We start from the raw sequence: 12,831 nt of genomic DNA, 5'->3' as shown, positions 1-12,831 counted from the left end.
GTGACACTGCTGGGAAGAACGAGTAAAGGCAGGCTACTAGAATCTCAGGACTAGGACGAATGGAGATGTTACTGGTGCTAGCTCGAGCAAATTGATGATTAATGGGATGACCGTGATACAGTGATACAGTGATTAGTAATTATAGAATATATTATATAGAATATAATCACATGTATGCATATATTATTACTATGATAAGTAAAATAGTTGTATCATATATTATATTACGTATAATGTCCAGGCATTTTATGAGATACATACATTTACTTCACTCCTTTTCTCTGAAGAACTATGCCCTAAACAAGACACAACATTTGAAGTGTTTGGAACCCATTAAGTTAATAGGGATTTTTTTTTTTTCAGCTTTGACATGACCTAAATTCCTTACACTATAATCGGTTGAATAGTAACAATGCAGCTCTTTCCTGGTATAAAACTCCATCTCATCCATTCTCAAGCTGAAATGTACTTACATGAAGCAAACTCATTAGCCAGGTGAGATTAGAGTATAAGGGGACTGGTGTCTGCTACCTTTTAATAGAAGCATTGGCTCTCACCATCAGAATAGGGTTTTAAGACATTTCCCATAGATCACATAAATGTGAACTTCCATTCAGATATGCCGTGGAGAAGGCTTATTAAAGTCGGGAGATTGGCTGATGCATGGACCCATGGGGCTGAGATGTGCTGAAGGAAGAGTGTGTGTATGGGGGGTCTCTTGTCGAACCCTGTCAACTGGCCACCCCCTGAACAGGTGACAAGGACAATTTTTCAGTCTGAACTGCTGAAGGTTGCAGAGGCATATTCTGCATGAGGCATCTTGTGAACGCTTCATATGTTTTCCATAGGTTTTTAATGGACTCCTTGGTACTTTCTTTATGAGGTGTGACAAAACTTTCTGCAGCCAAGTGGTTGCCTTTTCAGTAATGGAACCCTCCCCCCTGCTCTTTTCTGCTGTAAACCTTTGGCGGGGCTCCTACGCGCAGGATATTCAAGCTGCTTCTATCAGGGCTCTCTAAGCAGGCCTCCGCGATCTTGGCCAGAATTTTCTGGAAAGAGACTACTTCAGGAGCTATTGAACATCAGCTTCCAGGACCATCTGAACTTTGTGAGAATTTAGATTTTACCATTTTGGAGGCTGTAGCACTTTTTGGCTGTAAAATGACATCTTTGGAGGGCTGGGGACGGGGGGGGGGGGGGATGTCTGAGTTATCTGTTTGTTTCTGGATTTTTCTGACTCCTCAGCCCATTTCTGTTTGTGATTTGAGACTCCGCCTCCTGTGAATGTCTTTTTTTTCTCTTTGAATATTTTTTTCCAATGGTTCCTGAATTTCCAAATGAAGCCAACCAATCATTTCTGTATGTGAGAGGACATTGGCATCCTCATTTTAATTTGCCGTGGCCCTCTTTGAAAGCTGTCTCTCTCAGAGGTGAAATGTGATAGACTGCGTGGATAGAGACAGAGAAGGGGGGAAATAAATGGCTTTAAGCAAAATACACTGCAGCACACAGATAAGAAAAGCCGTATAAGAAACTGTCACTCATTAAGAAAAAGGTCTGGAGCCTTTAGGCCGAGATCTACGGGGGCAAAAAGCAGCACGGGGAAGGGGAGTGGGTCTGCCACGTGTGTCCTGTGTCCATCAGGAGACTGAAAAACCTGGTGTAAATGTCTCTGCTGCGTCTCAGGGACTGTGGCAGGAGGCTGGGCGTCTGGCTGCTTAACCCTTGCAGTAACCCTTTAACTGCAAGCCCACCAGGGCTGCTTTAAGGCCCCTCTCCAATTCTGACTGTGGTGGGAGGTAACCAGTAAAGTGATCTCGGTAGAAACCAGCTTCGTATTCTCTTTTTTTTTTTTTTTTTTTTTTTTTGCTTTTTGGGTCACACCCAGCGATGCTCAGGGGTTACTCCTGGCTTTGCACTCAGGAATTACTCCTGGCGGTGCCTGGGGGACCATATGGGATGCTGGGGATCGAACCCGGGTCGGCCGTGTGCAAGGCAAACGCCCTCCCCGCTGTGCTATCACTCCGACTCCAGCTTCGTATTCTTGTGTTGGGGCTGGAGAGATGGCCTAGGGGTGGAGGCACTTGCCTGGCGTGGGCCTGACCCGGGTTCTGTCCATTGCCCTGAGCTTCACCAGGAGTGATCCCCAGAGCACTGAGCCAGGAGCGAACCCTGGGCATAGCCAGGTGTGGCCCCCAAATGGAAAAACTGAAACCCGAACAAAGCTGTGTTATAGCAGCCCTAGAGCTTCCCCCTTCGGGGTGGGGAGTTGAGGGGCGCTCCCACGCCGTGCTTGGAAAGCCAGACCCAATCCCCTGTCACCCCCTGCCACTCACCGCTAGACCTTGCTGGTAGTTCAACACAAGCAACGGTGCTGCTCGGGTCCTGCAGAGCCTGGAGTTACCGGAGCCGGCCCTGTTGTGTTCTGGAGCTTTCGGGACTGCACCCTGAGGTGCTTGAGGGGTCGTGCTGAGCTGGCTAGCAAATCTGGGTTGGGCAGAGGCGCCCCGACTGCCGTGGGCCCTTGGAGCTGGTCTTGATTGTTTTTTGTTTGTTTATTTGTTTTGCTTTTTGGGTCTCACCCGGCGATGCACAGGGGTTACTCCTGGCTTTGCACTCACTCCTGGCGGTGCTCAGGGGACCATATGGGATGCTGGGATTTGAACCCGGGTGGGCCGTGTGCAAGGCAAACGACCTCCCCGCTGTGCTATCGCTCCAGCCCGGAGCTGGTCTTGAGAGAGTGTGTCCTGGGTTAGGGGCAGACTTCTCAAATACGAAACAGCGCGGGGTTGCTCAGATCCTGGCTCAGAGGAGCAGATTCAGGCCACGTATCCCACATGGACGGTCAGTGGCAAAGGCAAGAGCAGCTCGTGGTCAGGTTTCCGGCAGAGACCAGCAAGGCCTGGGCACGCTGAGTCTCCAGGAGAATAAACGGCCTTTCCGTGTGGGCTCTGGAGAGCTGGTGAGGGTGAGATAGAACTGGATCCTGTTCTCACCGGTAACTATGCACACGGCAGGAGACAGTGCATTCTCTTGTTCCCACCCGGAAACAAGGACAGGAAGTAAAATTGATTGAGATTTTTACTCTGTGTCAGATTTTATTCCGGAATATCTTTCTTGGCCGCTTCATTCTAACACAGGTCTGTATGTTAAGTACTTATATTGATACCAGTTTTTGGGTTTGGTTTTTGTGTTGGGGTGATGCTAGTTAGTTGTGCTCAGGGATGTTCCTGAGACTACTCAGGTGTTGCTCCTGGTGGTACCCGGGGACTATAGATGGCTCTAGGGATTTGGCCTGGGTTGAAAGGTCAGCGTATTGGATGTACATCTCTTCAGCTTGATTCCATTTACTATATAATAAAATTAATATTCATCGCTGGAGCAATAGCACAGCGGTTGGGCTTTCGCCTTTCACGTGGCCGACCCGAGTTCGATTCCTCTGCCCCTCTCGGAGAGCCCGGCAAGCTACCAAGAGTATCGAGCCCGCATGGCAGAGCCTGGTAAACTACCCATGCGTATTGGATATGCCAAAAACAGTGACAATAAGTCTCTCAATGAGAGAAGTTACTGGTGCCCGCTCGAACAAATCGATGAGCAATGGGATGACAGTGACAGTGAATATCATAGGGTTTAAATAATTTGTTCAGAATTGCTGATTGAGTCAGAACTCAAAGTTAACTGTACTAGCTCTGATTTGTCAACCCTCAATCATCATGCTACAGAGAATTTTAAAAACTCTTAAGAAAATTTCTGGAGTTCTAGATTAGTGATTCTCAACCATATTTTTTTCTGACTGTGGTTAGTTCCATTTTTTTCCTTCTGTGACCCCCTAATCCTTACAGTTGACCCCCTCATGTTATGCTATTGTCCCCTGTTTATGGGATTTTCATCTGTAGCCTCCTCAGAATATGGTACGCCTTTCTCTCCAGTTGAAAAATACCATTCTGGTGAATTCTGAGAATATTTAGTATTGCAATACTCTTAAAAATTAAAAGTTATGAACTAAGGAAAAGGCTAGTAGGAAGCAGACATTTGGGTTGAGTTTTTCTAAGGACATTCTAACTTGGGAGTGTGCAGGGCAAGTGGCCCCTTAAAATGCTTTCTTCCTTATGAAAAAGAAGACTGAGTGAGCTTCTCTATGTCAATATTATGTAGAGAACAACAAAGTCTAGAGAGATTGAGTCTGGAGAGGTAGGTAGGTCAGAGGTTAAGACAATTGGGTCCCCAGAACTTCAGAGAGTCCCCTGAGTACTGCCAAGAGTGTCACCTGAGCAAAACGTCAGGAAGAAATCCTGAAAACTGCTGGATGTGGCTGTAAAACAAACCAGAACAACACATGTAGGCTCATTTTGCTTAGTGCAGTTACTTGACTTTTATTCTCACCCATGGTTGATGAATCATCTAGAGAATTTCATATTTTAATCATGCCTGGATTCCACCCAAGATTTATTTGCTAAGTTGACTCTGGTCATTGGTATTTAGAAGAATTCCCAGGTTGCATCCACACAAAACTTTAGGGTAGAGCCAAAGATTTGTGACTGAACCTAAGCCCTCAGGATGAAATGAGGCGGTGCTGAGCTTGGTTGGAAGCGATAACTTAGAAGTCTGCTTGCTTTAGAAATGCACTTTTCATTCTAGAGACTCGACTTCCATCTCACACTTTGATCTTTAGAGTGCACCATCTCTTGGAGGTGCTTCTGTGTATCTTAGAAGCCTGGTTGGCATTTTCTTTTGGAGCCACACCTAGCTATGCTCTGAGATCCCTCCTGAGAATGCTTGGGGGACCGTATGCCATGCCAGAGATCAAACTCTGATTGGCTGGGTACAGGGCAATACAGGGCAAGCACCTTAACCCCTGTACTGTCGCACTGGCCCCAGTCAACAAATTTAAGTAATTTTTTTAAGTATTTAAAACAGTTCATGGAGTGTGTTTATAACTAGCTAACTATAAATTTAGCGGGAGGTCTCTTTCCTTTTTCAGATCCAGTTCATGCTCCAGGGTACAGCAAAGAGTTAAACAAACATGTGAGTGTCAAGAAGAAAAGGTCACAGAATCCTGCTAATCTGATGCGTCTAAGCACCTAGATTTCCCTCCTTTATCTCAATCTTGTTTACTGAAATATCCGTGAGATAATCGAGGGCCATCTTTATTCTCTGTGCAGGAGCAGACATTTAATGATGATTTCTTCATCACCTCGGACATTGTTCCCAGAAGCACTGAACTTTGAGTCATTCTGCCTTCCTGGGAGCTCTTGCTCTGTCATATGACTTAATCTAACAGTTGCTTCTCAGGTGCACCTTAATTCCTCATTTCCTGGTTCATAGCCATGTCCAAGAGAAGGTTTCAGGTTATTGCCTGCCTCAAGCGACTGTTCCCAAGTCCTGGTAGGTGCATGATGCTTTTGGACCTGACATCAGGTGGCCATACAAACCTATGAACAGCTGCAGAGATCCCAGTGCTAAACCTTCAGTGGGTCAAACATATGTGCCACATGAATTAAATGAGTGTGAGTAAAGTGAGCATATCACCTCCTTTCTTTCTCAATAACTAATAGGCAAAGAATTTGACAAGGAGGATGTTTTAGAGCTGGAAATAGATCATTTTAAGCCTAAACTAAAGTTATTTGTTAAAAATTACCATGATTGATTCCATTAAAGGAACATATCTATTGATTAGGTTACATTCCAGGCACTCTGCCTGCCCTCAATTTAACCAGGATTGCAACCCTTTGGGGCTGACATTCTCTCCGGGATATACAGTGTGAGAAACCACTAAGATTTAAATGCCAGAAGTTTAATTCTTGAAAATGGGCTCTTCCATATTATACTTTATTAGCAACGACAACACATTCCACACCCGGTAATGCCCTTCCTAATGGCATATAACATATTTATGCCTACTGGGGCTGGAGTAATAGCACAGTGGGTAGGGCGTTTGCCTTGCACGCGGCCGACCCGAGTTCGATTCCCAGCATCCCATATGGTCCCCTGAGCACCGCCAGGGGTGGTTCCTGAGTGCAGAGCCAGGAGTAATCCCTGTGCATCGCCAGGTGTGACCCAAAATGCAAAAACAAAAAAAAATACCAAAAAAAACATATTTATGCCTACATTTTGTGGCATTTAAAAACTGCCACATGATAATATTGGTTTAATTTTTCTTTTTTAATTTAACTCAGTTGAGAGAAACCTTCCCAAGGATTACTTAATCAATAACTAATGTTGTCTTTTTAGTTTATAAAATAAGCAATCTGCAGTCAAACACCTCTAATAAAACATACTTTTCTTGGAGTTCCACTCTTTGCCTTCAGTTTTTTGTTTTCTTGCTTCTTTGTTTTGGGGCCACATGCAGCAGTGCTCACGTCTTACTCATGCCTCTGTGCCCAGGGATCACTGCTGGCAGGACTTGGAGAACCATTTGTGGTGCTGGGGATTGAATCTGGGTTGACTGCATGCGTGGTAGGTAGCTTACCCACTAGCCTCTCTGACCCACCAGGCTTAATATTTTTTCTTGGAACAGAATCTTTCCAGTTGGTTGCCTCTCAATGTTCATCATTCCTTTCTGTTTGTCTAATGGGGATTAGGGACTTTACCACAACCCCCAAGGTTGTGTACAACAAATTACATAAATTGAAAATTGTGGGTTGGGGAAATATGTGTTGTCAGTATAAGCCCAACCCGGGTTTCAACCCTGTGTCAAATGGTCTCCTGAGCATCAGTGAGTGAACCTTCAAGCACCAAATGTAGCCCTGGGGACCAATGGAGTTGACCCTCACGTCCTTGAGAGCACTGCTTTGGAGACCCAACAAACCCAAGACCCAAATAATTGGAAATAGCTGGAAATATCACCTGTATCATCTGTCGTCCCATTGATCATCAATTTGCTCCAGTGGGCACCAGTTATATCTCTATTCATCCCTGTCAAGTGCTTTTATCAGCCTCTCCTTACTCTTCCTTCCCAACAGTTCTGTATTGGAGGCTCTTTCAGGGTCAAGGGAATGAGACCCATCATTGTTACTGTTTTTGGCATACTGAATACACCACAGGGAGCTTGCCAGGCTCTGCCATGCGGGCAGAATACCCTCGGTAGCTTGCCGGGCTCTCCAAGAGGGATAGAGGCTTTTGGGGCAGCCTCTAATCGCCTTTACAGGTGCTCCCAGTCTACCGAATGCAAGATTTTGGTCAACTGGCATGTTGTAACGACCTGCACGCTGACAAACACGCATTTGCCTGCATCTCTGGGCAGCACCTGTTAGTTCACTCTTCACCGGTGCCAATTCTCCCACCCCCCGCCACGATGAGGCGATGAACCATTGAGGCGGAGCTGGAAATAATGGAACAAAAACATTTATAAGAAGCTTTTAGAAATTTTCACAGAGAAACATTCTAACCAGAGTAAGCCCTGCCCTCCCACCTTTCTGGACCTACTGAACCCTAGTAGGTAATTGTTGCCTTAATGTTACCAGTGCTGGATAGGAAAGAAATCACATGAATATTAATCACCCAAAATGTCGTGTTGCGTGTAGAAATTCCACACAACTAGCTTCTCTCCCTCTCTCTTCCCCCTTCTTGTACTTTCCATCTTTCTTCTCTCTTTCTCCCTCTCTCCTCTCTCTCTTTCTTTATTTCTCTCTCTCCTGTCTCTCCCTCCTCCACCCTCATGGACCCTCAGGTGCATTGTGGGAAATTCACAGGCCAGCCATCATTTGCAGTGTCTGGGGTCTGCAAAAAGGCCGTCCCCACCTTTGGCATTCTCCCTTCTCTGCATAGCTGCTTCAGGGGGTATTGGTGTCCTGGCACATGGAGGACTAAGGAGGTAGGAATTGTGCAAACTCAGGGTGCTACTAAGGGGCGCCCAGTCAAGAAGCTGTGCGTTCCGTGGAATTCCCCTGTCTAGGATGTTCCTTGCCGGTGTCCTCTCATGTCCCAGGCACAGTTGGGGATCACTAAGCTACAGCACCCTCTCTTCTGGCCTGCTTTGATTTCCCAGGAAGGGTTTCCAGTCAGCCCCAGGAGCAGATGCTCTGCAACCTTCTGCCTTTCTTCCAGCAGCTCTTGCTCCCCTGGGTTCTTCCCTCAAAGTGGATGTGGGAGCAACTTGCTCAAACAGCTGTGAAATCTCCACTCCAGGTCCCGACATTGGGGGGGGGGCTGCAGGGGTGGGGTGGCAGTTATGTAACTGAATTCTGTAGAAACATTTGTTTCAGGGTTGACTTTGGTTTACTTTGCCCCGACCAAGAGCGTTTAGATTGCACCAAATCATGACTTAATCCTATTGGGGACTGATTAGAAACAGAGAAACCGGAAAGGGAGGAGGGGAGAGGAAAACAGATGGCAGAGAGAGACTGGAGGATAAAGTTGGGAGGATAAAGTTGCAATAAAGTTGGGAGCTAGAAAGGTCAGCCAGAGGGTAGATTCACACTCCTCGGATGGCTGGAAAAATGGAACCAAGGGCATTCTGTGGAAAGTGCCTGTGAAAAAACCCTGTGGCCACTCACTCGGCCCCCATGGGTTGGGCAGAGCTGATTGAAAACAAACTTTTTTTAGCATAGATAGGTATTTAAACTAAAGACCTCCCCCAATTTTTTTATCATGTGCAAATAAATTATTATTCATTTCTAGCATGGGGAGATAAGAGGGAAAATGAATGTGTGACAATATATCAAATAGCCATTAACGCTTGGGCGGAAGCTGAGGTCCTGGCAGGGAAAAGCACTTGCAAGCACAGATACTTTCAGCTTCTAGTACAAAACAGACAGGAAATATTGCTGAAAATTTTGGCAAGAGAAAGATCTAATGCTATCATGGCCGAGGACACAAAGAAAAACTAACCAGAAATTGAGTATTATGAACAATCTGAGATGAGCAGAGTATTCTCCATGTTTGACTCTGTACTTGACTTTATTGGAAGTGTCTTAGTGGTCAGAAAAGTTACTTTGGCACATAACTTGGATATCCTGGGTCCAGTTTCTTCTAATAAGCCTCTGTTTTTGTTTTAATTTCCACCTTATCCTCCTAAGGTAAAGGCTGCCAATAAGGCGTCATAGGATTTGCTTTTAGACTGGAAAGGATTGTGAGTTTAGCGCATTCTTTAGGGTGGAGATACTTAGTGGCAAGATAGTTTTGTTTTTGAAAACTCTTGAATAGCAGGGGTGCAGTGTCAAGGTGACCTGGATCGGGGCAAATGAGAACCTCCCCATCTATTCCCTGAAGCCTGTGCAAACTCACAGTTGGGGCTGTCCCCATTCACTGCAGAGGAGTAGGAGAGAGATTCTGTCAGCTAGGGCGGAGGCATCGTTGTGGGAAAGAGGTCACGCTCACCCGAGCTTGCAGCCTGTTCCTGTAAAGTTTCTTGAACACTCGAGGGAAGAGTGGAGAGCTTGAGTTGTAAGATCCAAGAGAAGGCAAAGTGTGGCAGTGGCTCCGTGAAGGAGTGTGTGGACAGATAACCCAGGGCGGAAGAGAGAAGAGAATAGAAGGCAGGAGAGAGCTTGAATTCAGAGGGTGGTAGAGTAAGAAAGCAGGGAGTGTGTGGATGTTCATCGGGCCCTTGGCAAAATCTACAGCCAGTTTCACTGTGATACACAGTTGATGTCAAAATTCCCTCTGTTCCATAAACATTCACCAGGTTGTCCCTGTACATTTGGGGATATAGTATTTCTGATCAGAAAACGCAGAAGTGGAGTGGTGTCAGGTAAGTGAGATTATTGAGTTGGACATCTCAGATCTTACCGAGCGAGGGGTAGCTAGTTAGACGTGCAGTAGAGATAGCTGAAGGGTAAGATAGCACAAAGAGGGAACGAGTCTCAGGTAACTGCTCTTTGACTCCGCACCTCTGCCCTGGGCAGGAGAGTAACAGCTTTCACCCTGGTGCCTGTGGCTGGAGAACAAGAGCAAAGCCAGAGGGACAGAGAGTGACAGTGCTGCAGGCCTTGGGCAGCAGGCCCCGAGGCCTGGGAGAAGGAACCCAGAGCAGCTGGGCTCAGGCCAGAGGGTGGGAAGGACTCAGCATCCCAGAGCAGCTAGCTACGTTGGGCTGGATGGGTGACATTGTATCTCAGAGCGGCAGTGGGCTGGATAAGTGACAGTGGATTCTGGGAAGGTCAGCTTAGGAATGGGACAAGTGTTATGGTATGTGTGAAGCAAAGAGAGGGTCCTGAACATTGGGGAGGATACTTAATTAAACTGAAATAGAAATGAAGCTCATGAACAGAGATAGTTTGGCATGCTAATTTTGGGTTCAAGGGTCCGCTCAGGAGCTAGCCAGTTTCACAGTAATGGTAACTGTGACCAGCTCACCTTCCCAGAATTCCAGTGGAGATAGACATGGATGATTCCCTATCCTTCTCCCAAGCAGAAGCCTTCTTTCTTATTTCCTACCAGTAGGCTCTGAGAGCTGTGAGTTAGAGCTCCTTGACTTTCCCACTAGCAAGAACAACAATCTGTGAAATGAAAGAGGAGACCCCTCCACCTTCCATTTGAAAAATAATTTTTTTTAAGAAGAGAGAGTTATGTACTTGGAACAGTGGGACACATGGGCAGTCTCGGGCCGGGGCCGATACCGGCGTGCGCTCCGATGAGACTCAACCCGGGTGGCCACACTTTGGTACAGCTACTTTGCTGCTGATTGAACACAATCCGGAGGCCAGCTAGACTACTTTTGGCCCCAGAAACTGCTTGGAGCCATGTTTCTAGACTGTGAACTAAGCCATTGCCCCATGCTGCCCCAGGAAGGGAAGTGATGCAATTTCTAACATAAATCTCCCTGGACTTAATTACTAAAATACTAAAATACAGAAATCCTAAACTGCGCAGCCACTATCGCAGCTACTGCGGCCGTGCGACTTCATATCTCTTCATTCTCAGCAATGGAAAACTAATTATCAAATGCTTCCTTGTCAGTAGGGCTGTATTTTTTTGGGGGAAACTCCAACAACAATAGTGAGTTTTGTGTTGAAATATGGAATGTAATCAAGGTAAAGAGAAAATGAATTGAAGTTTATCAGTTATGCAGGCAGAGGTGGGGGGTGGGAGGTGGGAGATATACTGGGATTTTGGGTGGTGGATTATGGGCACTGGTGAAGGGATGGGTGTTTGAGCATTGTATAACTGAGACATAAGCCTGAGAACTTTGTAACTTTTCACATGGTGATTCAATAAAATAAATAATTTTAAAAAATATTTTTTTTTATTGAACCACCCTGAGATACAGTTACAAAGCTTTCATGTTTGAGTTTGAGTCATTCAATGATGGAACACCCATCCCTCCACCAGCACACATTCCCCACCACCAGTGTCCCCAGCTCATCATCCCTCACTTTCCATGTTTGATGGTGGCCAAGGCAAGTGGGCAAGGTAAGTGGGCAAGGAGAGAATAGTGAGACACAGCGTCAGAGTGAAGACCGACAGGGATGACCCGCAGTCTCAAGCACTGGCCAAAAAATGAAGCAAAGTAGTTGTGCTGAGAGAAAGGTTACTCCGTGTTGGGAGACTACGGGTGAGAGGGTGGTGAAGTCAGGGCGTATTTTATAAGAACCAAAGCTGGCATAAACACCCTTGGCGGTCATGAGGCAATCTAGATACTGGCCTAAAGACACCCATCATCACTTTCTTAAAAAATTACGGGGTTGGAACCCAAGAGATAGTACATCTTTGTAGGGCTTTTGCCTTGCAAACAGTTGAACCAGGTTTGATCTCCCGCATTCCATAAGGTTCCCTAAGCACTTCCAGGAGTAATCCCTGAGAGCAGAGTCAGGATTTGTCCCTGAGCACTGCCGGGTGTGTCCCCCACACCAGAAAAAAAACAAGAAAATAATTCTGTTATTGAAAGGCATCAGGAACAGAGCGAGTCTGAGTTGGTTCTTCACAGTGAAACTCAAGCTAAAGATACAGCATGTTCTCTCATTTTCTGTGGCATGTGGCCACCCATGGCTGTTGGAATGATGGGAATTACGGTTAGTGGAGGGGGCCTAAGAATTTAAAGGGTACACTGAGAGTCAGCCCCTCCCTGCTTTGTCCCTACCCTGTTCCCTGCAATGAAACTAATACTCTCTTTGGTAACCCTCCTGTAATAGTGCAAGGGAAAATATCCAATAATCAGCCAAATATAGAACCTTGTCAAAGGGCATCTTATGAAAGTTACAGTCCAAATGCCTCAGAATAAATACAATCCCAGAGGTTTGTTAGCCAGGGCATTGCTGCAGTGAAGGAGACAGCCAGGGTGGATGTTCTAGAATGTTCTAGTTCCTTATAGCTGCTGGATCATGTCCCCCTCTCCGTTGTCCAGTGTTTTATGAAGAAGCAGAGTAAGAAAAGTTCTGAACAAAGTCATTGTGGAGTCTCTGTTATTTACTAATACAATGATGCTAGTCTCCAATTTGTTTGTGTTCATTAAATTACATTGAAATCTGAGCCACCAGTCGGATGCACCAGTGTTAGCATGTTAATAAAAGTAACCCATGTGCCAGAGAGTGCAGCAGATATGATGCTTGCTTTGTGCATGTCCAACCGGGTTCAATCCCTGGCACCCACATGGCCCCCTGAGCTGGTCTGAAGTCATCCCTGAGCATTGCCGGATGTGGCCCCCAAACCCATAAATAAATACATAAATGAGTCCTTTGGTGTTAAGTATCTAAAATATAGGAATAGATTGCTGGTTTTATTCTCTGGCCAGAAGTTGACAAATCATTAACTGGGTGATTTCTCAACAATTGTTTGTTTGATCGTTTTTTAAAACGATTGCTTTTTGCTCAGAGCAGAGGTCTTTGGCTTAGTCCCAACAAGATATGCAACATAATGCTCTTTCTCTGATGGCTGCCTGGCTCCATGTTAAAG

This window comes from Sorex araneus, chromosome 2 (genome assembly GCF_027595985.1).
Source record: "Sorex araneus isolate mSorAra2 chromosome 2, mSorAra2.pri, whole genome shotgun sequence".
In the NCBI taxonomy this organism is placed as follows: Eukaryota; Metazoa; Chordata; class Mammalia; order Eulipotyphla; family Soricidae; genus Sorex; species Sorex araneus.
This window is presented reverse-complemented; position numbering follows the sequence as displayed.